This window comes from Canis lupus, chromosome 24, assembly GCF_003254725.2.
Source record: "Canis lupus dingo isolate Sandy chromosome 24, ASM325472v2, whole genome shotgun sequence".
Classification (NCBI taxonomy): domain Eukaryota; kingdom Metazoa; phylum Chordata; class Mammalia; order Carnivora; family Canidae; genus Canis; species Canis lupus.
In genome coordinates, this window is record NC_064266.1 from 23,337,531 (window position 1) to 23,361,608 (window position 24,078).

General features: G+C 37.2%; 1 long non-coding RNA gene across 7 annotated transcripts in view; it reads left to right on the top strand.

Annotated features, from left to right (window-relative positions):
• LOC112673834 (uncharacterized) overlaps positions 1-24,078 on the top strand; it is a 167,689-nt gene that overhangs the window by 3,828 nt on the left and 139,783 nt on the right. For 5 of the 7 annotated variants that reach the window (XR_007405621.1, XR_007405623.1, XR_007405620.1 and 2 more), the window contains one exon: positions 11,591-11,741. This is a non-coding gene — a long non-coding RNA (uncharacterized LOC112673834). The remainder of the gene's footprint in view (positions 1-11,590; positions 11,742-24,078) is intronic. The other 2 variants (XR_007405622.1, XR_007405618.1) reach the window with 1 other exon arrangement.

Below are 24,078 nucleotides of genomic sequence, written 5' to 3' on the forward strand. Positions count from 1 at the left end.
TATCCAAGTACCTACTTTTCTACATTTGCTTATCTTATAGAAATCTCAAAGTCACTGTATTTAAAACAGAATTCTGCATATTTCTTACTGCACGTCTTCCTCATCTCATAAATTAAGGGCACTGCTGTCTACTCAGTTGCTGAAGTCAGAAACCTAGGGGTCGACTTGATTCCTTCCTTTTCCTCACCTTCTTCCTCCAGTTCATTATCAAGTCTGGTTGATTATGTGTCCAAAATAAATCTCAAATCCAACCACTTCTTTCTATCTCCACTGCCACACTATTTTGGTCTAGGTGACTATCAGGTCTTTCTTGGATACTACAACATTTTCCTCTTGACCTTTTCCTTCATTACACTTAACACAATTTGTCTAATTTATTGGTCAATTGTTTACTTGTGATTTTCATAATCTCACTTCACTTCTAGAATGTATATAAATTCCTTGATAATTTGTTGAATTAATGGATGAAAGTCCAATAGTGTTAATTTTTTTAAAAAATTTTATTTATTTATTAATGAGAGATAAAGAAAGAGAGAGGCAGAGACACAGGCAGAGGGAGAAGCAGGTTCCATGCAGGGAGCCCAACATGGGACTCAATCCCAGGTCTCCAGGATCACACCCCTGGCTGCAGGCGGTGCTAAATCGCTGCGCCACCAGGGCTGCCCAGTGTTAAATTTTTAATGTAATTGCTTACTTGGTGTAGTTGAAGTTGGAGCCTTTATTTAGTCATATATGGTAAAAAAAAAATTACTGAATCTAACATAATTAAAACCAATTATATTACAATATGTCTGAAAAAGTGTATTAGAATTGAAATGGTTTACCTGGAACCTAGAAAGAGAAGACTCTGCTTGGATTGGATTGGATTGGGTTTTTTTCTTCTTTTCGTACAAAGGAGAAATAATCTTTTTTATTATTGTTATTGAAGTATAATTAATATAAAGTGTTATGTTAGTTTCAGGTGTACAATGTAATAATTTGACAATTCTATACATAACTCAGTGCTCATCATGATAAGTGTACTCTTAATCCCTTTTATCTATTTTACCTGTTTACCACCCCCACCCACCAGTTTGTCCTCTGTATTTAAGAGTTTGGTTTTTTGTCTCATTTTTTTTTTGTTATTTCATTTAGTTTCTTAAATTTCACATATGAGTGAAATCATGTGGTATATGTCTTTGTCTGACTTATTTCATTTGGCATTATACCCTCTACGGCCAACCATGTTCTTGCAAACAGCAAGATCTCATTCCTTTCTATGGCTACTATTCCATTGTATATACCATGTCATTTTTTTAGTTTGATTCATAACTTTATGTATTTTAATTCCAGATAAATACCACATCTTTTTTTTTTTTCCATTCATGTATGGATGGACACTTGAGCTGCTTCCATAGCTTGGCTGTTATAAGTAATATTGCAGTAAACATATGGGTGCCTATAACTTTTGGAATTTGTATTTTTGTTTTCTTTAGGTAAATACCTAGTGGTGAAATTACTGGATCAAGTGATAATTCTTTTTTAATATTTAATACTAATATTTAATATATCAATATTTTAATATTGTTTTCTACAGCAGCTGTACCAATTTGTATTCTCACTAACAGTGCACAAAGTTCCTTTTTCTTTTTCTTTTTTTTTTTTTAAGATTTTTTTATTTATTCATGACAGACACAGAGAGAGAGGCAGGCAGAGACATAGGCAGAGGGAGAAGCAGGCTTCCTGCGGGGAGCCTAATGCAGGACTTGATCCCAAGACCCCGGGATCATGACCTGAGCCAAAGGCAGATGCTCAAACACTGAGCCACCCAGGTGCCCCAGTTCCTTTTTCTTTATATCTTCACCAATACTTGTTGTTTCTTGTGTTTTTAATTCTAGCTATTCTGGAAGATGTAAGGTGATACTTCTTTGTGGTTTTGATTTGCATTTCCCTGATAATTAGTGATGTTGAGCATCTTTTCATATGTCTGTTGGTCATTTGTCTTTGGAAAAATGTCTGTTCAGCTCCTCTGCTCATTTTTTTTTAAGGGGTGGGAAGGGCAGAGGGAGAGATAGAATCTTAAGCAGGCTGCACATCTATCATGGAGCCCGATGCAGGGCTTGATCTCACACGACCGTGAGATCTGGACCTGAGCCAAAATCAAGAGTTGGATGCTTAACTGACTGAGCCACCCAGGTGCCCCACTCTGCTCATTTTTAAATCAGATTATTTGTTGTTGTTGTTGTTTTTTTTTTTTGGTGTTGAGTTGTATAAGTTCTTTATGTATTTTGGATATTAATGCTTTATAGGATATATTATTTGCAAATATCTTCTCCCATTCAGTAGGTTTTCTTGCCATTTTGTTGATGGTTTCCTTCACTGTGCAAAACCTTTTTATTTTGGTTTAGTCTCCATAGTTTAATTTTGCTTTTGTTTCCCTCATCTGAATACTTAGAAAAATGTTTCTGTGGTCATTGTTAAAGAAATTACTGCCTATGTTTTCTTCTAGGAGTTTTATGGTTTTAGGTCTCACACTTAGGACTTTAATCCATTTTGAGTATATTTTTGTGTATGGTGTAAGAAAGTGGTCCAATTTCATTTTTTTTGCATGTAGCTGTCCAGTTTTCCCAGCATCATTTGTTGAAGAGACTTGTGTTTTTTCCATTGTATATTCTTGCATCCTTTGTTGAAGACTAATTGACCATATAAGCATGAGTTTATTTCTGGGCTTCCTATTCTGTTTCATTGACCTATGTGTCTGTTTTTGTGCCAGTACCATGCTGTTTGATTACTACACTTTTGTAGTATATTTGATGGCCATGCTTGTTTTCCTCCAGCAATGTTCAGGATAGAGAAATCATAAATCCAAAAAATATTGTTAAGCTAGCCATTATAAGGCACACTTGTTCTAGAGCACAAATACTTTCTTAGGCTTACCTGTGGCTGGAATGAAATGGATTTTAAAATCATCTGACTCTTTATTTTCTGGTCATTCACCAAACAATATTTTGATTATCAACTTAAATTTCCGTAATGAATTGCTCTGGATAGCAAACATAAATATTCTAGTCACCGAGAAAATATATTCCATGCTAGAATTTAACTCTGTGAGGGCAGGAAATTGTTAATCACATTTGTGTCCCTACAACCTAGGACATTGCTTAATACAAAGTAGATTTGTTCTATTTGATGAATAAATGAATATTAGTAAATTAGAATTACATTTATACGACATTTTCTTGTGAACTTGGTTATTGTGAGTCAGTCCTCAAGTATTTCTTCCATGAGAGATGCATTAGGAAAATCAGATTTCTGGGGCACCTGGGTGGCTCAGTGGTTAAGCATCTGCTTTTAGCTCAGGTTGTGATCCCAGGGTCCTGGGATTGAGCCCCACATTGGGCTCCTTGCTCAGCAGGGGGTTTGCTTCTCCTTCTTCCTCTGCACCTCCCTACTGCTTATGCTCTTTCTCTCTGCCTCAAATGAATGAATAAAATCTTTTTAAAAATATTAGATTTCTGGGCTTGAAGACCAAATATGAGATCTTGAACTCTAGTGCTTTACCACAAGTGTCTGTAAGACTCTATTTTGGTTAACCAACTGACGGCCTTTGATGTCTCCTTCTTGGTTCTCTTTGACTCCAGTTCATCCTCCATCTAGCCTGTACTTTTATTTTTTAAAATTCCATCTTATTGCTTCCCTGCTTAAACATCAATTAATTCTCTGTTACCTTCAGATTAATAGCTATCTACAGTCTACCTCTCCAGCTCTTCTACTACTCCACTCTCTGTCTCTACCTTTCTTGCTATTCCCTATCATGTGTTATAAGTTCCAGCCACACTAAATTACTTATTATCTCCTGAACATGCTGCTCCTCTGGCTGGAATGTCCATTCCTCTTCCCAGTGAGCTCCTGCCATCCTTTAAGATCTAGCTTAGATGTTACTTTTTTTTTTAAGATTTTATTTATTTACTTGAGAGAAAGAGCAAGATAGAGAGAGAGAGAGCAAGAGTCCAGGAGCAGGGCAGAGGGAGAGGGAGAAGCTGACCCCCCCACTTGCTGAGTAGGAGCCTGATGCGGGGCTAGATCCCATTACCCTGGGACCACGACTGGAGCTGAAGGCAGACACCCAGTCGACTGAGCCACTCAGATACCCCTAGATGTTACTTTTAAAGAGAAGCTTAGGGCACCTGGGTGACTCAGTGGTTGAGCATCCGCCTTTGGCTCAGGTCCCGATCCTAGGGTCCTGGGATTGAGTCCTGCATCAGGCTTCCCAGAGGGAGCCTGCCTCTACCTCCGCCTATGTCTCTGCCTCTCTCTTTGTGTCTTTCATGAATAAATAAATAAAATCTGAAAAAAAAATAAGCAGCTTATTGGGGTGTCCCAATATATGGTTTGTTGAGTGTCCAACTCTTGATTTCAGCTCCAGTTGTGATCTCAGGGTCTTGAGATCACGCCTATAGTCAGGCTCCCCACTCAGCAGGGAGTCTGTTTCTCTCCCTCTGCCCCTCCTCTAGCTCCCCCAGCTTCCCCAGCTTCTCTGGCTCCCCTGCCTCCCTTATCTCCCCTGTTCTCTCTCTGTCTTTCTCTCTCTAAAATAAATAAATAAATCTTTTCAAAAAGATGAAAGAAGCTCATGACTTCTCTAGAGGGTAAAAGCAATTTCTTATTTTCTACTTATCTTCTCTCATTACTACAGTCCTTATATATTGTAGCTATCTTTGAAATCATGGAGGGCAGGATCTATGTCTTATTCATCTTTCCTTGCTTCCTCAATGCCTCAGACATGTTTGTGAATGAAAGGACCCATATGGAGTGATAAGTATGAGTGCTAATAACTAGCTTGCAAGAGCTTTAGTTTCTTAAACATAATCTCCTTCCGAAGGGAAAATGGGAACTTCTCAACTGTATTCTATTTGAAACACTTGGGTATGAGCATAGTCTGGAAAGAAATGTGCTTTACATACTCTCTTTGTGAGTCACCATAAAGGAGATTATCAGTCTTCTTGACATATCAGCTGGCTCTTAGAAAGGACTGACTCAGTACACTATGTATACACTCAGCACCTTGAATTTTCATTACTCATTGCATATCTTACTTTCTTGCTCTTGAGAGATTTTGTAACCCCAATATGTGGCACAGTGTCTAGCACTTATAGGAAGCACAATAATTTATTGAAAGAATGTATGAAAAAAAAAAAAAGAATGTATGAATTAATAAATGAAATTTAAAAGTTAATTTCCTCCTCTCTTCTCTTGGATAACTTAAACCTTCCCTTTAAAAATGTTTATGAGAAAAAATAAAAATAAAAAATAAATAAAAATAAAAATGTTTATGAGGGGGGCAGCCCGGGTGGCTCAGGGGTTTAGTGCCACCTTCAGCCCAGGGCCTGATCCTGGAGACCCTCCCTGCATGGGGCCTGCTTCTCCCTCTGCCTGTGTCTCTGCCGTGCTCTCTCTCTCATGAATAAATAAATAAAATCTTTAAAAAAATGTTTAAGAGGGACGCCTGGGTGGCTCAGCAGTTGAGCATCTGCGTGCAGCCCAGGGCATGATCCTGGAGACCCGGGATCGAGTCCCACATTGGGCTCCCTGCATGGAGCCTGCTTCTCTCTCTGCCTGTGTCTCTGCCTCTCTCTCTGTCTCTCATGAATAAATAAATAAAATCTTTTAAAAAAATGTCTGAGTTGCCACCTGCTCTTTAAAGCCTTTTCTAATCATGCTCTGCTGTAATTTTATATAGCATATATTATTTAAAGAGTTTAATTTTATTTATTTTTTTAAAATTTTTTTATTTATTTATGATAGGCACACAGTGAGAGAGAGAGAGAGGCAGAGACACAGGCAGAGGGAGAAGCAGGCTCCATGCACCGGGAGCCCGACGTGGGATTCGATCCCGGGTCTCCAGGATTGCGCCCTGGGCCAAAGGCAGGCGCCAAACCGCTGCGCCACCCAGGGATCCCCTAATTTTATTTTTTTAAGCAATTTCTAACCGAGTGTGGGTCTCAAACTCACTATCTTGAGATCAAGAGTTGCATGCTCTTTCAACTGAGTCTATATTATTTAGACTATTCTATCTTGCATTTTTATTTATTTTTAAGTGCATATATCCTTTCTTTCCAGCTAGATTGTAAAATCCTTGAGAGCAGGGACTTTGTGTACTGTTGCATCCTATAGTAGTGTCTTAAATCTGGTAGGATTTTAATGCTGTAAGTTGTTGGTGATGTTATCCAGTGTCACTAGTGTCTTGTCATCTCAGAAGACTACAAAACTCTGCAGATAATTACAGAGTGAGACCATCTCACACCCATTAGGATAGCTATTATAAAAACAAAGCAAAACAAAAAACAGAAAAGGACAAGTGTTAGGATGTAGAGAAATTGGAACCTTTGTGCAATAATGTAAAATGGTGCAGCTGCTATACATAGCTGTTCTTCAAAACAGTATGATGTCCCTCAAAAAATTAAAATGACCATATCATCATATAATCTAACAGTTCCACTTCTGGGTGCATACCCGAAAGAGTTGAAAGGAGAATTTCAAAGAGATTTTAAACATCCATGTTTATAACAGCATTATTCACAATAGTCAAGAGTGGAAGCAACCCCGAGAGTCTGTTGGTAGATGGATGGAAAAACAAAATGTGTTTTAAAAAGGAAGGCAGTTCTGACACATATTGCAACATGGATGAACCTTGAGGGCATTATGCTAAATAAGCCAGTCACAAAAAGACATACTATATGCTTCCATTTATATGAGTACCTAGAATAGTCACTCTCATAGAAACAGAAAGTAGAATGATGGTTGCCTGGGGCTGGGGGAAGAAGGATAGGGAGTTGTTTAATGGGAGTAGAGTTTCAGTTTTGCAAGAGGAAAAGAGTTCTGGAGACTGGTTGTACAACAATGTGAACGTACTTAACTGTACACTTAAAAATGGTTAACATTGAGGCACCTGGGTGGCTCAGTCGGTTATGCATCTACTTCAGCTTAAGTCATGATCCCAGAGTCCTGGGATTGAGCCCTGTATCTGGCTCCCTGCTTGGAGGAGAGCCTGCTTTTCCATTCTGTCTGCCATTCCCCATGCTTGTGCACATGCTGTCTTTCTCTATCAAACCAATCAATCAAATCTTTTTTTTTTTAAAGGCTAACACTGCAAAATTTATGTTATTAAAAAGAAATAGAGCACTGAGCAGGAAGTCAAAAGACCAAGATTATTCTTAGTTGTTACCCAATGACCAGTGAATCTTGTGCAAGTGGCTTTTTAACTTGTGCCTTGATTTCTTCATCTTTAAACAGGAAAATAAAGCCTGCTTGGCTTCTGGGTTTGTGTGAGGACCAAACAGAAAAAATAAAACAAAACCACTGACTCTAAAGATAATTTTTTCAACAGTAGTCTTTCCAGTATTCCAGTGTCCCTGATCTCTTTTAATATTCATCACAAGTTTTCGCATCCTATTTTGTAACAAAATATTCCTAAAGATGCCTCAGCAATAACTTTGTACCACTTGAAAGGATATGTATACTGAACTCTTACAATTTGGGCTGCTCACCTTATAATTTAGTTCCAGGAACACAACAAATAAACAGCCTTTATGAGGACTATTGAAGACCTAAGATGCTAATTACCAATGTTGTTTAGCATTTATTGAGGAAATAGAAGCTCAGGATTTTCATGTGAGCATAAGAAAGCTGGTCACAAATTAGGGAGATATAAGGGTAACATCTGTCGAGTAGCTACTAAGCATCCAGTCTCTGGAGCAGTTTTGTTACATGTAAGATCTCATTTAATCTTCACAAAAGCCTTATTGGGTTAATAATATAGTACTTATTTTATAAACAGGGAAAATGAAGCTCAGAGAGGTTAAGTCATTTATGCAAAATCATACAATGATAAACAGATCTGTATGACTGAAGCTCATAGTCTTTCTACTCTGTTACACTGCCTCTCAAAATATATTTGAATATAGATATCAGTAATATAGTTAACAATAAATGATAGTTGTTTATTGTGTATTTGTACATTTATGTCAATTATCTTACTTGGTCATCACAAGTATGGTTGGCTGTGTAGGGATAATTGTCACTACTTTACAGATAATGAAACAGAAAATTTAACTTCCTAACATAAATCAACCAATTAATGACTATAACAGCACTTGAAAGTAGGTACTACAATTCTCAGACATATACTTTTTCCACATCAGTCTCATGAGCACAGAATTTTATATCTGAATTTTCTGGTTCTGACATTTTTTATGGAAGCAAAAGAGTGAGCATCTTGACAGCTTGACAATTCTCATTACACATGGACAGATTAAATACATCTATTCATCCCTATTCTCAAATCACTAAAACTACAGTAAATTAATATTTTTAAAGTTGTCAACCCACAAAGATAAAGTCCACAAGAATAATAAAGATAGTAGCAGATAAGCAATATTAACAGTTTTTTGGAAGATGGAAAGTTGAGCTAAGAAAACTAGATTCCAGGGACGCCTAGGTGGCTTGGCAGTTGAGTGTCTGCCTTTGGCTTAGGGCATTGATCCCAGATCTCTGGGATCAAGTTCTGTATCGGGCTCCCTGCATGGAGCCTGCTTCTCTGTGTGTGTGTCTCATGAATAAATAAATAAAATCTTTGAAAAAAAAAATAAAACTAGATTCCAAATGCTTGAGAGATATTTACTAATGATAGGTAAGCAGGCTCATATTGCAGAGCACTAGATTGTCAAGAATTGGAAGGAGCAAATATCACAGCAGCAGAGATATGTGAGGGGCAGAAAAGAGAGAGATTGAAGGTTTATATAAGAAGTTAAATTACCAGGTCCTTTCCTCATCCTGTTCAGTTAAGCACTACCCCTCCATTTCTTTGGCAAAACCCTGGGGTTTATTCTGTGAAAAAAATGAACTAGAGAAGCTCCAGACTGAGGCACTACTAATGATTATAGCTGGGGAAGCTATAATCTGAAGACAGAGATCAGATGAATTTCTATCTGCTGAATGATGAGCCTTGCTAAACCCTATTGCTAAATCTATTTCACTACAGGAATACTGACAGCAAAGCTTATATTCTCTAGGCAGGAGGGTAGAGATTTAATTTTGAGAGAAACTTAAAATGAATAAATCTAGAATGAAGATCTATAGATACTGATACTTGAGGATTCCCCAACATAACAAATAGGTCCTCACTTTATCATCCTACAATAATGCCCACCAACTGACAAACTTTTCCTATTAACAGTGAGCTTCCAAATATCTTTGTAGTGACTCTTAAATATGAAGGGACAGCAAAGGATCACCATTCAGATAGTTGAGATAAACCTTCACCAAGAAAGACAGCATCAAATAGAAATGGAAGAGAAAAAACAGAAACTCAGAAGATAGCAGAGACAATGTAGAGAGCAGAAGAATATATTTTTAAAAATAATAAGCATCCTCTGAGAGATAATTATAAGATAGTGTGTCCAGAAAGCAAAAGCAGGATGTTCCAAAAAAGAGCAAGCAGAGTAATAGACTGGGAAATTAAATTATTATAGCAAAAATAAACAAAGTAGTATTAATATATAAAATTGAGGAGTCTCCTGGAAAAGAGAACAGACAGAAGTGGAAAATAAGAGAGAAAAGATAATTGAAAGATGAATTCATAGGGTCATGAGGCTAATAGGAGCTCTAGAAACAAAGAAGTGCAGGGAAGAAAATTATCAAAGAAATTACAAGAAGATCTCTGATAACTGAAGGACATGAGTTGCCAGATTGACAGAACTTGCTAAGTACCAGCATAATGTAGGGAAAAACCCAAAACCAAAGCCACTATGGCACATCATCATGAAATTTCTTAACACAAGAGTTGAAGATAAAAAAATCTTGGTGATTAACGGTGTCTCAATGGCTTAACCGGCTACGCGTCTGTCTTCAACTCAGGTCATGATCTCAGGGTCCTGGGATCCAACCCTGCATTGGGTTCCCTGGTCAGCAGGGAGTCTGCTTCTCCTCCCTCTGCCCCTCCCTACCACTTGTGCATGTGCACTCTCTCTCTCTCTCAAATAAATAAATAAATAAATTTTTAAAAGATTTTATTTATTTATTCATGAGAGATACAGAGAGAGAGGCAGAGACTGGCAGAGAGAGAAGCAGGCTGCATGCAGGGACCCCAATGTGGGACTCGATCCTGGGACTCCAGGATCACACCCTGGACCAAAGGCAGGTGCTCAACCACTGAGCCACCCAGGCATTCCTAAAATAAATAAAATCTTAAAAAAAAACAAAAAAACCTTTGTTTTGTTCTGAGTCTTGTAGTTACACATGTTTTTTTTAGCTACACACCTTCTATTACCTTGATAATCATTTAAAATATCAGAGAGAGGGATCCCTAGGTGGCCTGCCTTTGGCCCGGGGCGTGATCCTGGAGACCCAGGATCGAATCCCACGTCGGGCTCCCGGTGCATGGAGCCTGCTTCTCCCTCTGCCTGTGTCTCTGCCTCTCTCTCTCTCTCTCTGTGACTATCATAAATAAAAATTTAAAAAAAATTTTTTAAATAAAAAATAAAAAAAAATAAAATATCAGAGAGAAAGGAGAAAAGATTTAGGGTCTATTCAGACCTGTTACATAAAATGCATTATAAATTTTCTTTATCAAGAAATCCTAGAGGAAATTAGAAAACAAAAACCTCTCAGATATTTGAGAAGAATAAAACCCTAACTATTTAGGCCATTTTCTTTGAGGTATCAGATTTAGTTTGGGGTGTCACAGATGCTACTCTCCCCAAAATGAGAGAAATAAGATGGAATGCTAGAGCATTGCTATCTTCTGAGTTCTTATCAGTGTTCCTGGTTGATTTTTTAAAATTATGAGTTCAATGATTATCATAGATCATCTGGAATCTCAAAAAGATGTTATCCTCAAGATTAATGTCATGATACATAAGTGTTATATGTGGAATTAGGAGATCTATGTTTTGTTTTTTTTAAAGATTTTTATTTATTCATGAGAGACATTGAAAGAGAGAGACACAGGCAGAGGGAGAAGCAGGCTCTCCACAGGGAGCCTGATGCGGGACTTGATCCCAGGACTCCAGGATCAGGCCCTGAGCCGAAGGCAGACGCTCAGCCACTGAGCCACCCAGGCATCCCAAGATCTATGTTTAAGTCCCCTTTTTATGACTTACTGGCTACATTACTGTTTCTGGTACTCCTATTTCTTCTGCTTACTCTGGAAAGTTAATTACAATGAATGATGTTCAAAAAGAACTGCTTCATGCTAAGTCCCTCTAAGACTAAACATGCTCTAGTGTATTGATTAAGGATTATTCAGTCTCTCTATTGAACTATATGAACTTCAAAAGTACCAACCACAGTTAACCTTTTAACATGGCAGGGTGTTGGGGTGCTGATTGCTTATGCAGTCAGAAATGTGTATATGACTTCAAATACTTAACTACTAATAACCTACTGTTTACTGGAAGCTTTAACAATAATATAAACAGTTGATTAACACATATTTTGTATATGTGTTACAGACTGTAGTTTTATAATAAAGTAAGCTCAGAAAAGAAAATGTTACTAAGAAGATCATAAGAAAAAATACATTTATAGTACTATACTGTATTTTTTTTTTCAGAGAGGGAGAGGAGTGGAGCAGAGGAAGATCGAGAATCTTAAGCAGGCTCCATGCTGGGCATGGAGCCTAACACCGGGCTTGACCTCATAACCCTGAAATCATGACTGAGTCAAAATCGAAAGTCAGGTGCTTAACCAACTGAGCCACCTAGGTGCCTCTATACTGTATTTTTTTATACTGTAGCTTATGTTGTCTGTTTATAAGATGTCATCTGTCAGTACCTACATCAATATTGTCTTATACACTGTAGATGTTATATGTATTAGTAACACTAGACATCAAAATTAAAAGATAATGTGAAAAATTCATATTTATTTACAAGTATAACAATTCATGCGTTGATAATGAAGAAGCAACAATATGATTGCTTCATGGTAACCTAGTCTATATACTAATGAATAAATTGTTATAATTTTTTTTCTTTTTTTTAGGGGGGGCGGGGAGAGGGAGAGAGATAATCTTAGGCAGGCTCCATGCCCAGTGCGGAACCTGAGGCAGGGCTCGATCTCTCAACCTGAAATCATTACCTGATCATGACCTGAGTTGGATGCTTAGCCAATTGAGCCACTCAGGCTCCCCATAAATTTTTAAAATTTTATATAGCATGCAGTATTACAGTCGTATTCACAATAAGGTATTAGAAAAATTGTTGTTGTTGTTTTTTTTTTTTTTTTTTTTTTTTTTAAGAAATATTGTTTTAAAAAAAACTTACCTGACAGGTAAGTTAGGCTGTCACTTACCATGACAGGCTGACACGCAATTGTGAGCAAGAGAGGCATACTGTTCAGTAATACAATTTTTTGAAAGCAAAATTATGATAAGAAAACAAACATATTATTAATTTTATATTAAATATCACTTACTTCATGCCTGTGTAAGGATAGGCTATCTACTTCCATACAAATCTTGCACATGATAACCTACATGATGACTTAGCCAATAATGATGATGACACAAAAACATCTCACAGTTCTTTTTTTTTTTTTTTTTTTTTTTTATTTATGATAGTCACACAGAGAGAGAGAGAGAGAGAGAGAGAGAGAGAGAGAGAGGCAGAGACACAGGCAGAGAGAGAAGCAGGCTCCATGCACCGGGAGCCCGACGTGGGATTCGATCCCGGGTCTCCAGGATCACGCCCTGGGCCAAAGGCAGGCGCCAAACCGCTGCGCCACCCAGGGATCCCACATCTCACAGTTCTTATCTGCAGTTATATGTTCACACAAAGACACATACATACATACTGGATGAGTTTATTAACTGCACAGCAGGATGATTATTTACTATTTATTAAGTGGAAGTAGACCATCATAAAGGTATTCATCCTCATTGTCTTCATGTTGAATAGGCTAAAGAGGAGGAAGGAGAGGAAGAATTGGTTTTGCTGTATCAGGAGTGGCAGAGGTGGAAGTGGTAGAGGAGATGGAAGGGGAGGCAGGAGAGGCAGGCACACTTGGTGTAACTTTATGGAACTACATTGTAATTTCTATCTTGACTTTTTTGCTTTTCCATTTCTCTGAAAAATGTTTCTATATGGTACCAATTCTTCCTCCTTTGCTTTGATTTCAGTGCCCATATCATAGAAGGGCCCACGTCATAAAAGAAGTTGAAAGCAGTCATGAATAATCAGAACCCTTCTGCCATATTGTCTAATGTCAATTTGGTGTTAGGCACTGCTTACTCTACATCTTCTTCCTCATTGTCTGATACAGGTACAGAAGGACTCATCTCCATCAAGTTGTCTCTGTTAATTCCTCTGGGGTGGTATCTGTTAACTCTTGAATTTCTCCAAGATTCGTTTCTTGAAACCCCCCACCTTTTTTGCCATATTCACGATCTCTTTCATGATTTCCTTGACCTTTGAAGTCACACACAACACCTGGACACAGTTTTCTCTAGCAGGAATTTATTCTTTGGGGCTTTAATGACTTTCATGGCTTTTTCTATAACAACAGTGGCATCTTCAGTGGTGTAATTCTTCAGACTTTCATGATGTTCTTTTTATTGGGGTTCTCTTTCATACTGTTGACAATACTTTCTATAGAGTACTGTGTGTAATGAGCCTTAAAAGTCCTTATGACTTTCTGATCTAGAGGCTGAATTAGAGATGTTGTATTAAGGGGCAAGTAGAATACTTCAAGGCCTCGGGTGTTGAACTCATGGGATTCTGGGTGGCCAGCATTATTGTTCAATTTCAAAAGAACCTTAAAAGGCAAAAAAATAAATAAAAAATAATAAATAAATAAATAAATAAATAAATAAATAAATAAATAAATAAATAAAAGAACCTTAAAAGGCAGTCCCTTAGTAGCAAGGTACTTCCTGACTTTAGGGACAAAGCATTGATGGAACCAATTCAGAGAAAGGGTTCTTGTTGCCTAGGCCCTCTTATTGTATAACCAGAAGACTGACAATGTTCTTTATCTTTTCCCTTCAAGGATTGCAGACTAGCAACTTTATAGATAAGGGCAGTCCTCATCATAAACCCACTTGTGTTTGCACAAAACAGTAGAATTAATCTACTCCTTCCTGCCTTAAATACTGGTGCTCACTTCTTTTCCTTACTAATAAATGTTCTTTGTGGTATTTCTGTCCCCAGAATAGAGCATTTTCATTAACCTGATATGGCAGATATCCTTTCTCCTCAATGATTTTCTTAATGGTATCTGGGAACTTGTCTGCTGTTTCTTGGTCAGCAGAAGCTGCTTTTCCTGTTATCTTGACATTTTTTAGGCCAAATCTCTTTCTAAAATTATCAAACCATCCTTTACTGACATTGAATTCTCCAGCTTTAGATTCTTCAGCTTCCTTTTGCTTTAAATTGTCATATAATGACTTTGCTTTTTCTCAGATCAGAGTCTATAGATAAGTGCCTTTCTTCTAGCAATCCTGTACCCACATAAAACTATATTTTCTTTTTTTTAAGTAGTTTATTCTTTTCTTTTTTATAGATTTTATTTATTTATTCATGAAGACACAGAGAGAGAAGCAGGCTCCACACAGGGAGCCTGATGTGGGACTCGATCCTGGGTCTCTAGGATTACACCCTGGGCTGAAGGCGGCGCTAAACCACTGAGCCACCCGGGCTGCCCAAAACTACATTTTCAATACAAGATGAAAAGATATTTTTTCAGGACACCTGGATGGCTCAGTTGGTTAAGCAGCCAACTTGGTTTTGATTCAGGTCATGATTTCAAGGTCATGGGATCAAGCCCCCTGTTGGGCTCTGTGCTCTTCATGTAGTCTGCTTCAGATTCTCTCTCCCTCTCCCTCCAGCTCATGCCCTCTTTCTCTCTCAAATAAATAGATTCAATCTTTTTTAAAAAAGATATTTTGCAAAAAGCATAAGACTTTCATGCCTGCTGGCATAACTGCTGGCATAACAAATTTCCTTTTCTTTTTTTACAATATCTTTATACTGAATTCATTTTTCTTGAAATGGTAGCAACTGTAGCTGCAGACTTCAGTCTATGGCATGTATTAAGCAATTCAACTTTTCTTATAATGTCATGACTTTTCTCTGCTTCTTGGGAGCACTTCCAGCATCACTAGTGGCACTTTGTATGGGTCCTATGGTGTTACTCAAAAAGTTTACAGTATTGGGATCCCTGGGTGGCGCAGCGGTTTGGCGCCTGCCTTTGGCCCAGGGCGCGATCCTGGAGACCCGGGATCGAATCCCACATCGGGCTCCCGGTGCATGGAGCCTGCTTCTCCCTCTGACTGTGTCTCTGCCTCTCTCTCTCTCTGTGACTATCATAAATAATAAATAAAAATTAAAAAAAAAAAAAAGTTTACAGTATTGCACTAAACACAGTGAAAAATACACAAGAGCTGTGAGAGATCACTCTTTATTTACTAGAGAGATGAACTGTGCATGCAGAGTTGATTAGCATCATCTGGCATTTTAAGTGGATCCTTGCAACACTTGAGTTATTGAATATCAACAGGAGATGGCTACAGAACTATTATAGCAGTACAGTATGTACTACAGTTAATTTTATGGTGTTATAATACTGCAACTTTATGTTTGCTTACATTTCTTGACTGTGGATAGCATGTATAGTCTGTATGTGTGTAAGTTTTGATAAATTTTAACTTTTTATAAAAGATTTATGTATATTTTATGGTAGTAAATGGTAAAATAGACTAATATCTGCATATATTTTGTACATTTATGACATAATTTTTATTTATTTATTTAAGATTTTATTTATTTATTCATGAGAGACACAGAAAGAGAGAGAAAGGCAGAGACACAGGCAGAGGGAGAAGCAGGCTCCATGCAGGGAGCCTGATGTGGGACTCGATTCCAGGTCTCCAGGATCATGCCCTGGCCTGAAGGCGACGCTAAACCGCTGAGACACCCATGCTGCCCCATGTCATACTTTTTAATTTTTTTAAAATATTTTTAGGCTACATGGTTCATCTACAAGTTTTTTCAAATTGTCAAAAATATCAAAAAATTTTTCCAGCATGTTTATTGAAAAAAATTCATGTGTCAGTGGACCCACACAGTTCAAACTGTGTTGTTCAAAAGTCAACTATATATCTTTGTCTCTGAAATTTCCCCATATCCTATTATTACTGTTCTCTGCTTCTTTTTTTTTTTTTTTTGGTAAAGGTTTTATTTATTTATCCATGAGAGACACACAGAGAGAGGCAGAGACAAAGGTAGAGGGAGAAGCAGGCTCCATGAAGGAAGCCCAATGTGGGACTCGATCCCAGGACTCAGGGATTATGCCCTGAGCCAAAGGCAGATGCTCAACTGCTGAGCCACCCAGGTGTCCCTGTTCTCTGCTTCTAATAGGCATAATAGGCAACAAATCAGTGTTTCCACAGATTTGTTGGCTGGTATTGTGAGGAAAATGTTTGTCATTAAATGTTCCTGTAATTTCCTATTTAGAAAGGACAGAAAGTTCTATATGCTCCAGGAAAAATCCATTTTCATTGTTAAATTTAGGCTTAAATTGGAGCTAAACAATAAAGCAAAACCAATAATCTGTTTTCTTCCAAAGAAAGAGTTCCTTAATGATTTGCATTTTTATAAGAAAGCTTTTATCCGGGGATCCCTGGGTGGTGCAGCGGTTTGGCGCCTGCCTTTGGCCCAGGGCGCAATCCTGGAGACCCGGGATCGAATCCCACGTCGGGCTCCCGGTGCATGGAGCCTGCTTCTCCCTCTGCCTGTGTCTCTGCCTCTCTCTCTCTCTCTCTCTCTCTCTATCATAAATAAATTTAAAAAATTAAAAAAAAAATAACATGTTTAAAAAAAAAAAAAAAGAAAGCTTTTATCCAACCATAAGAAACTTGGAATCATAGGAAACAAATCAAGGGTCACTGGAGGGGAGGAGGGTGGGGGATGAGGAACTGAGTGATGAGCATTAAAGAGGGCATGTGATGGAATGAGCACTGGGTATTATATACAGCTGATGAATCACTGAACTCTATCTCTGAAACTAATAATATGCTATTATGTTAATTAATTGACTTAAATTAAAATTTTAAAATTAAAAATAAATTTAATTTTAAAAAGATTTTATCTAAAACACAGGAATACTCCACAGATTTGGTAAACTTAATTCTTATTCTTACATCTATCCAGTTCTTACAAGTATTAACAGAAGAATTTATGAAACATCTATACAAATAAAACTATGGCATGGAAAGATGAACCCTGATGAGGGATATATAAAAAGACTTTTTATGATCTGGAAAAGTATAAACAGAGTGAGACTCAATGTGTTCAACAATGCCTAGAGTATTAGAACTTTAGATCACCTTTGGAAATTTAAAATATACTTTAGAAAAGTAAAAATAAAATAAATATAAATAAATTTATAATACTATTATAATACTATAATATCTATTCATATATTTTAGAACATTATAATTTTTCAATTAAGGCTATATTATTATGGGTAATATTTATTGAATGCTTCCTTTTGAATACTCTTCTAAGATCCTTGATATATTTTTTATCACAAACAACCCTGTTAAATAGATATTATAATTATCTCCATTTTTACAAATAAGAAAATGTACTCACAAGACGAAGTAATAGGATGCCTGGCTGGCTCAGTCGTTGAGCATCTGCCTTCATGGTGTGATCCTGAGATCCGGGATCAAATCCTACATTGGGCTTCTTGCAGGGAGCCTGCTTCTCCCTCTGCCTGTGTCTCTCCCTCTCTCTCTTTGTGTCTCTCATGAATAAATAAATAAAATCTTTTTTTTAATAAAATCTTTTTTTAAAAAAGATGAAGTAATTAAATATCTTTCAGATATGATCTAATCAGCTCCTTGATTTTTTGTACATCCTTTTTTTAATAAAGATTTTATTTATTTATTCATGAGAGATATGTAGAGAGAGGCAGAGACATAGGCAGAGGGAGAAGCAGGCTCCCCACGGGGAGCTTGATGCAGGGCTTGATTCCAGGATCCCAGGATCACACTCTGAGCCAAAGGCGATGCTCAACCACTGAGCCACCCAGGTATACCTGTACATCCTTTTAACATGAGAACTTTTTTCTTTGTACAACAGCTATGTTATATTGCTAGTTCAGCTTTTGAAGATTTTTTTTTCAGTCTGGTTCTAACTCACCATTTTAGTTATATTTCCTGTCTTCGTGTTATACATTAATTTTGTAGACATGGATTATATGCTTTTCCCTAATTTGTTGATAAAAATGTTGAAGGGACAAGGTCAAGTGTGGTCCATTATTATAGACTTTTGTCCAGGTCACATGGTCCTTTTATTTAGGCAGTTGCAAATTTGACTAAGTGTACTTCTCAAGTAATACCTATTTCTCCTTTGTATCACCATTGTCACCATGAGATAATCTGTCAAATAAAAACTTGAAATCAGGCTACATCATACATAACTAAGGGAGGATGTGCTTTATCTGTTTGCTAGCCATATCCATGAAAGAAATGTAATTCATTTGGTATGATTTGTTTTAATTAACTCATGCTCATTTCTCTGTTACCTTCCTCCAAGTATTCACAAATCATCTGTTTAATTTTAGAATATTGCAAAGAATTAAAGTCACTAACTGGGCTGTCATTTCTAGAAATCGCTTTTTCCCTATGTATAATAGTTTAGGCCACCTTTACATTTTTCTGGATTCCTTATTGTCCTTGATTCCCAGTGATTACTGGCAGTAAATTCTACATTCTCACTGGTAAAATTTTTAAGAACTTTGGAATGAAATTCTAAACTAGAGGAATTGTGCTCCTTAGAAATGACCCAAGGCTTTCTTACTATCTTCTTTCCTAACTTGTACTTCAGTTTCCTCAGAGTGGTATGATACTCTTTCCATTTGAAGATTGTTCTTCTTGTTGGAGCCATCTGATTTGGTGGCTTTCTTTATTCTTCCACCTATATAATCACTTCTTGGCCTCTTTGTTTCTAGCTTCCTCTAAGTATTTCTTTTTAGGTTCCTACTTTCTCAACATACATTGCTACTTCTTTCCTATTAGATAACCCTTCTAAACAAAAAGTATCTTTGGGGCACCTGGGTGGCTCAGTTGGCTTAAGCCTCTGACTCTTAATTTCGGCTCGGGTCATGATCTCAGGGTCGTGAGACTGAGCCCCTTATTGGGCTCCAAGCTTAGTGGAAAGTCTCCTGGAGATTCTCTCTCCCTCTCCCCCCATGCACATGTGTGCACTCTCTCTCTCTCTCTCGAAAATGAAAAATAATCTCTCAAAAATATATTTTTAATTTTTTAAAATATATCTTTAAGTAGACCTATTCTTTTTGAGAAATCTGTTTTCCTTCTGCAAGGTCCCTTCTACCCTACCCAGTAGTCTCAGAAAGCAATAGTCTCTTTCTTCTCTGAAACTTTATAGTAACTTTACTTATGTCTGCCTTCTTTATATTATTTGTCATGTTCTTCCTAACATTAGAGTTATCTGCATTCATTTCCTATTTACTAGAATCTAAACCTCTAAGACAAGAACCAAATTTTACACATCTTTGTGTATTCCATTAAATTTAATGCCTGTACTTAATAAATGCTCAGGAAGTGTTTGTTGAATGAATGGAATGGACAAATGAATGAATGGAGTCCTATCCGCTGGCGTGCTGGAGCTTGCTCTTATATAGGCTTTGGAGTGCTAATTGTTAAATTTTCAGAAATTTTGCTAGAGGCTGTTCAATAGTTGGTAGCTTGAAAATCGAACTATTTACACCAGTGTTTTGTTGGGGGGAAATAGAGCACTTTTTCCCCCTAAAGAGCCAATTATTGTTAAAGATTTATATTATTAGCAAACATTTACTAGTATGCCACTGGTCCCATTCCTCTGTACTGGAAAACACTATATACCTCTTTGTGTTAAAATTAAACTTATTTATGAGGCACCTGGATGGCTCAGTTGGAAGAGCATGTGACTCCTGATCTTGGGGTCAGTCGTGAGTTTGAGGTCCATGTTGGGTGTGGAGGTTACTTAAATAAATAAAACTTAAAAAAAAAAACCTTAAACTTATTATGAAAAAAAGCCAATAGACTTTCTAAGCCATCTATTCCAGTTCCAACATTTTACAGATAAAGAAATTGAGGTCCAAGAAGTGAAGCAGTTTGTGCATGTCACCTAAGTAGTGGCAAAGGTGAAACTAGATTCCTGTTCTGCAGTCTCCTAATCATTTCTTCTTTTTATGCTACCACATTGACTTCATTTTTATGTTGTTTTTCCTTGCTTTGTTCCTTGATATAACCCCAAATAAGGCCATAAGTATTGTTCTAAACATCATTTTTAAGGGTGTCAGTGAACAGAATACAGCTTTCTCTTTCCTTTTGTTTCTTTTGCAGGCAGTTTAACACATTTGTTTTTGGAGAAATAGCAGATCCTGTTCCTGTTAGGCTAAGGAAAAAAAGTTTTGCCTTTAATGTTTCTTTATTGGCCAGTTAAAACATTTAAACATTGTTTTATTGAATAAAAAGAGATTTCATTTCATTAAAACTTACCACATGAAGCTTAGGAAGAAGTTTATAAACTTTTATTGCATACTTCCCAAGAATGATTGGGAATACCAGGCTGCAACAATTTTGTTTCTTCCACAGTGGCATATAATATCTTCTTCACTTATCTCCCTTGTATTCTAAAATTCCCACCATTAGTTTGACTATCTGGAATCAAGGTGTTTGTTAAAATACAGAAATGTGGGGCACGTGGGTGGCTCAGTTGGTTAAGCATCTCTTAGTTTCAGGTCAGGTCATGATCTCAGGGTCATGAGATTGAGCCCCTCATCAGGCTCTGTGCTTAGCACAGAGTCTGTGTGGGATTCTCTCCTTCCCCCTCTGCCTTTCCCCTTGTACATGCTCTCTCTCTCAAATAAATAAATAAATAAATAAATAAATAAATAAATAAATAAATAAATAAAATAAAATAAAATGTGCAAATGTTATGTAAGAGAAAATGCACAAAAAACCATTATTAGAATTTTAGAGCAATAAAAACAAATATTTTGTGACTTTGATGGGATATGGGTGATTAAAGAGAGACCAAAGATAATGTGAAATTGTCTCTAAGTATCTGAAAGACAATCAAATAGAAAAGAATTTAGACTTAGTCTATGTGTCCCCAAGATGAGGACCAGTGGGTAAAATTTACAATGAATCAGGATTAGCTGAATGTAAAGAAGAATTTTTTCATAATCTCAATAGTACAAAGATAGAGTAGACTGTCGTCCTAGGTAATAAATTCTTATCATAGGTGGTGTTTCAATCAGAAGCTGCACGATTAGGAAAGATGTTGAACTCAAGATTCTTAAAGGATACTTTTATTAAATGATCTATAATATCTCTTCCAACCTTGACACTTTCTGAATCTGGTAGGTTCTGGGGGGGTTTGTTTGTTTATTTTGAACTCCAAAGAAACTTTCTACATAGATTAAAGATTTGGAGAAATGAAGGGGAATATGGGGAAAAGGCCACTCTGATATCTCTATACCTTCTATACAGTGAGGATAATAATACCTATCATTGTTTCAAATATTGAATGGGATACTTACTACCTGTTAAGTACTTTGTACTATGCCTAATATACTTGGCAGTGGTCAATAAAAAGTGAATGTATTAATCATGATGGGCTGGGTTATGATGGGCTGGGCTGTGATGACAAACAACACCCAAATTTTAATGATTCACAGTAGCAAGATTTATTTCTCACCCCAATACCGTGAACTGGCTGCAGCTTTGTTCTATACCATATTTACTCCAGGACTCACAAGCTCTTAAAGCTTCTACCCAGAACTCATACATGCTACCAATTTTATTAGAGCAAATCATATGATGTGTTGGTTTTCTTCTTTTTTAAATCATTAATTATGATTTTTAAATTTCTCTCTTTTTTATAAAAGATTTTATTTATTCATGAGAGATACACAGAGAGAGACAGAGACACAGGCAGAGGGAGAAGCAGGTTCCATGCAGGGAGCCCGATGTGGGACTTGATCCCAGGATTCCAGGATCATGCCCTGGACCAAAGATAGGCACTCAACTGCTGAGCCACCCAGGCATCCCTAAATTTCTTTTTTAATTGAAGTATAGTTGACACACAATGTTACATTATTTTCAGATATACAACAGTGGTTTGATAACTATATGTTATGCTATCCTCACCACAGATTATCAGTAATTACTGTAAGTGTACATGAACAAAATACTCCAATAAGAAGGTAGAGACTGGTAGAATTTATTTTAAAAATGATTCATCTATATTCTTTCCATAAGAGACTCACATTAGACCCAAATACAGTGAAAGGATGAAAAGAGCCGTTTTATGCAAATAGTAACCAAAACAGAGCCAGACCAGCCATACTAATATGTGTATGCATATCTATTAGGGACATTTGAAGTTAGTATAGTATGATTTATGTATAATACTTTGTGTCGTGCCCTGGGATATTACTAGATAAATCTTAATTTTATACACCTTAAAGACCACTCTATGATTGAACTTATGTATTTTGATTTATATCATCTTCACATGGCTATATCTCATCTAACGTTCATAAATAATAGTATGATATAATGCTTTTGTACAAGTAGAGATTCAGAGAATGCAGGAAGTGAAACTAACACTGAGGATCATAATTGAGTTGGGTCAGCAGGAATACTGGACATTATGTTCTGTCTTCTACTTCAGCTCTTGTTTAATATATACAGAGCAGTAGAAAAAGTGACCTGGTACCTTCAGCAAAGGCAAATCAGAAGGTATGGTGGTTTTCAAAATATGTCCACAAACTCTTTGAAATTCCTCCCTCAGAGGGGCACCTGGGTGGCTCAGGGGTTGAGCATCTGCCTTTGGCTCAGGTCATGATCCTAGAGTCCTGGGATTGAGTCTCACATCGAGCGCCCCACAGGGAGCCTGCTTCTTCCTCTTCCTATGTCTCTGCCTCTCTCTGTGTGTCTCTCATGAATAAATAAAATCTTTAGAAAGAAAGAAAAAGAAAGAGGAAGGAAGGAAGGGAGGGGAGGGGACGGGAGGGGAGGGGAGGGGAGGAGGGAAGGAAGGAAGGAAGTCAGTCCTCCCTCAGAAAGTAGAGCCCAATTCCTCTCCCCTTGAGTGCTAGACTTAGTCACTTGATTCTAACAAACACATAATGGCAGAAGTAACAATATGTTCCTTCTCAGATAGAGTCATAAAAGGCAGTGTGCAGCTTCTCCCTTGATCTCTTTCCTGGTTTACTCACTCTAGAGGAAACCAGCTGCCATGTCATGAGACACTCAAGTAACCCAGCAGTTAGACCCATATGGGGAGAGACATAGGCCCTTCACCAACAGTCAGTGAGGATCAGAGATCTCCTGCCAACAGCCATGTGAATAAGCCCTCTCGGAAGAAGATCTTCCTGCTCCAATTGAGCTTTCAGATTGCAGCCCTAGAAAATCTTTTGACTGCAACTCCACGAGCTAAACTACTCCCAAATTCTTGACCCACAGAAACTGTGAGACAATAAATATCTATTGTTTTTAACTGCTACATTTTGGAGTAATTTGTCATACAGCAGTAGATAACTCATATGTAGCCCCCTCTGTGTTCAACAGGCAGAATGTATAATCCTGCAGAGAGGGATACAGTAGGAGGAGAGACTGACTGGTGAACAGTAATAACCTACCACAGTAGCCAAAATATTAAAATCCAATCCTCTGCCTGTTTATTAGACAAATATCTGAAACAAGGAATAAATCTTATCACCTATGCATATTTGCTCTCTTTTCACTATTCTGTTGTCCAGTAAATTCCAAAATCAGCAAATAAAGGGATATTTTAAGTCTGGGATCTGATACCTACTTCCTACTCCCTTCCCCCCTCTAATTCCTGAAGTTAGAGGATTGTCACAGTCCACTCTTCTTGCTTTTGATCCTTCCTTAGTCCCAAACAAGCCTTTTTACTTTTATTGTTCAAACCTAGTCTCTAGATTGCAGCTAAACCATTGCCTTTTCCTCATCTTTCACATCAGTGGTTTTCTTACACTGTTGTTATTTCTCAGATTGAC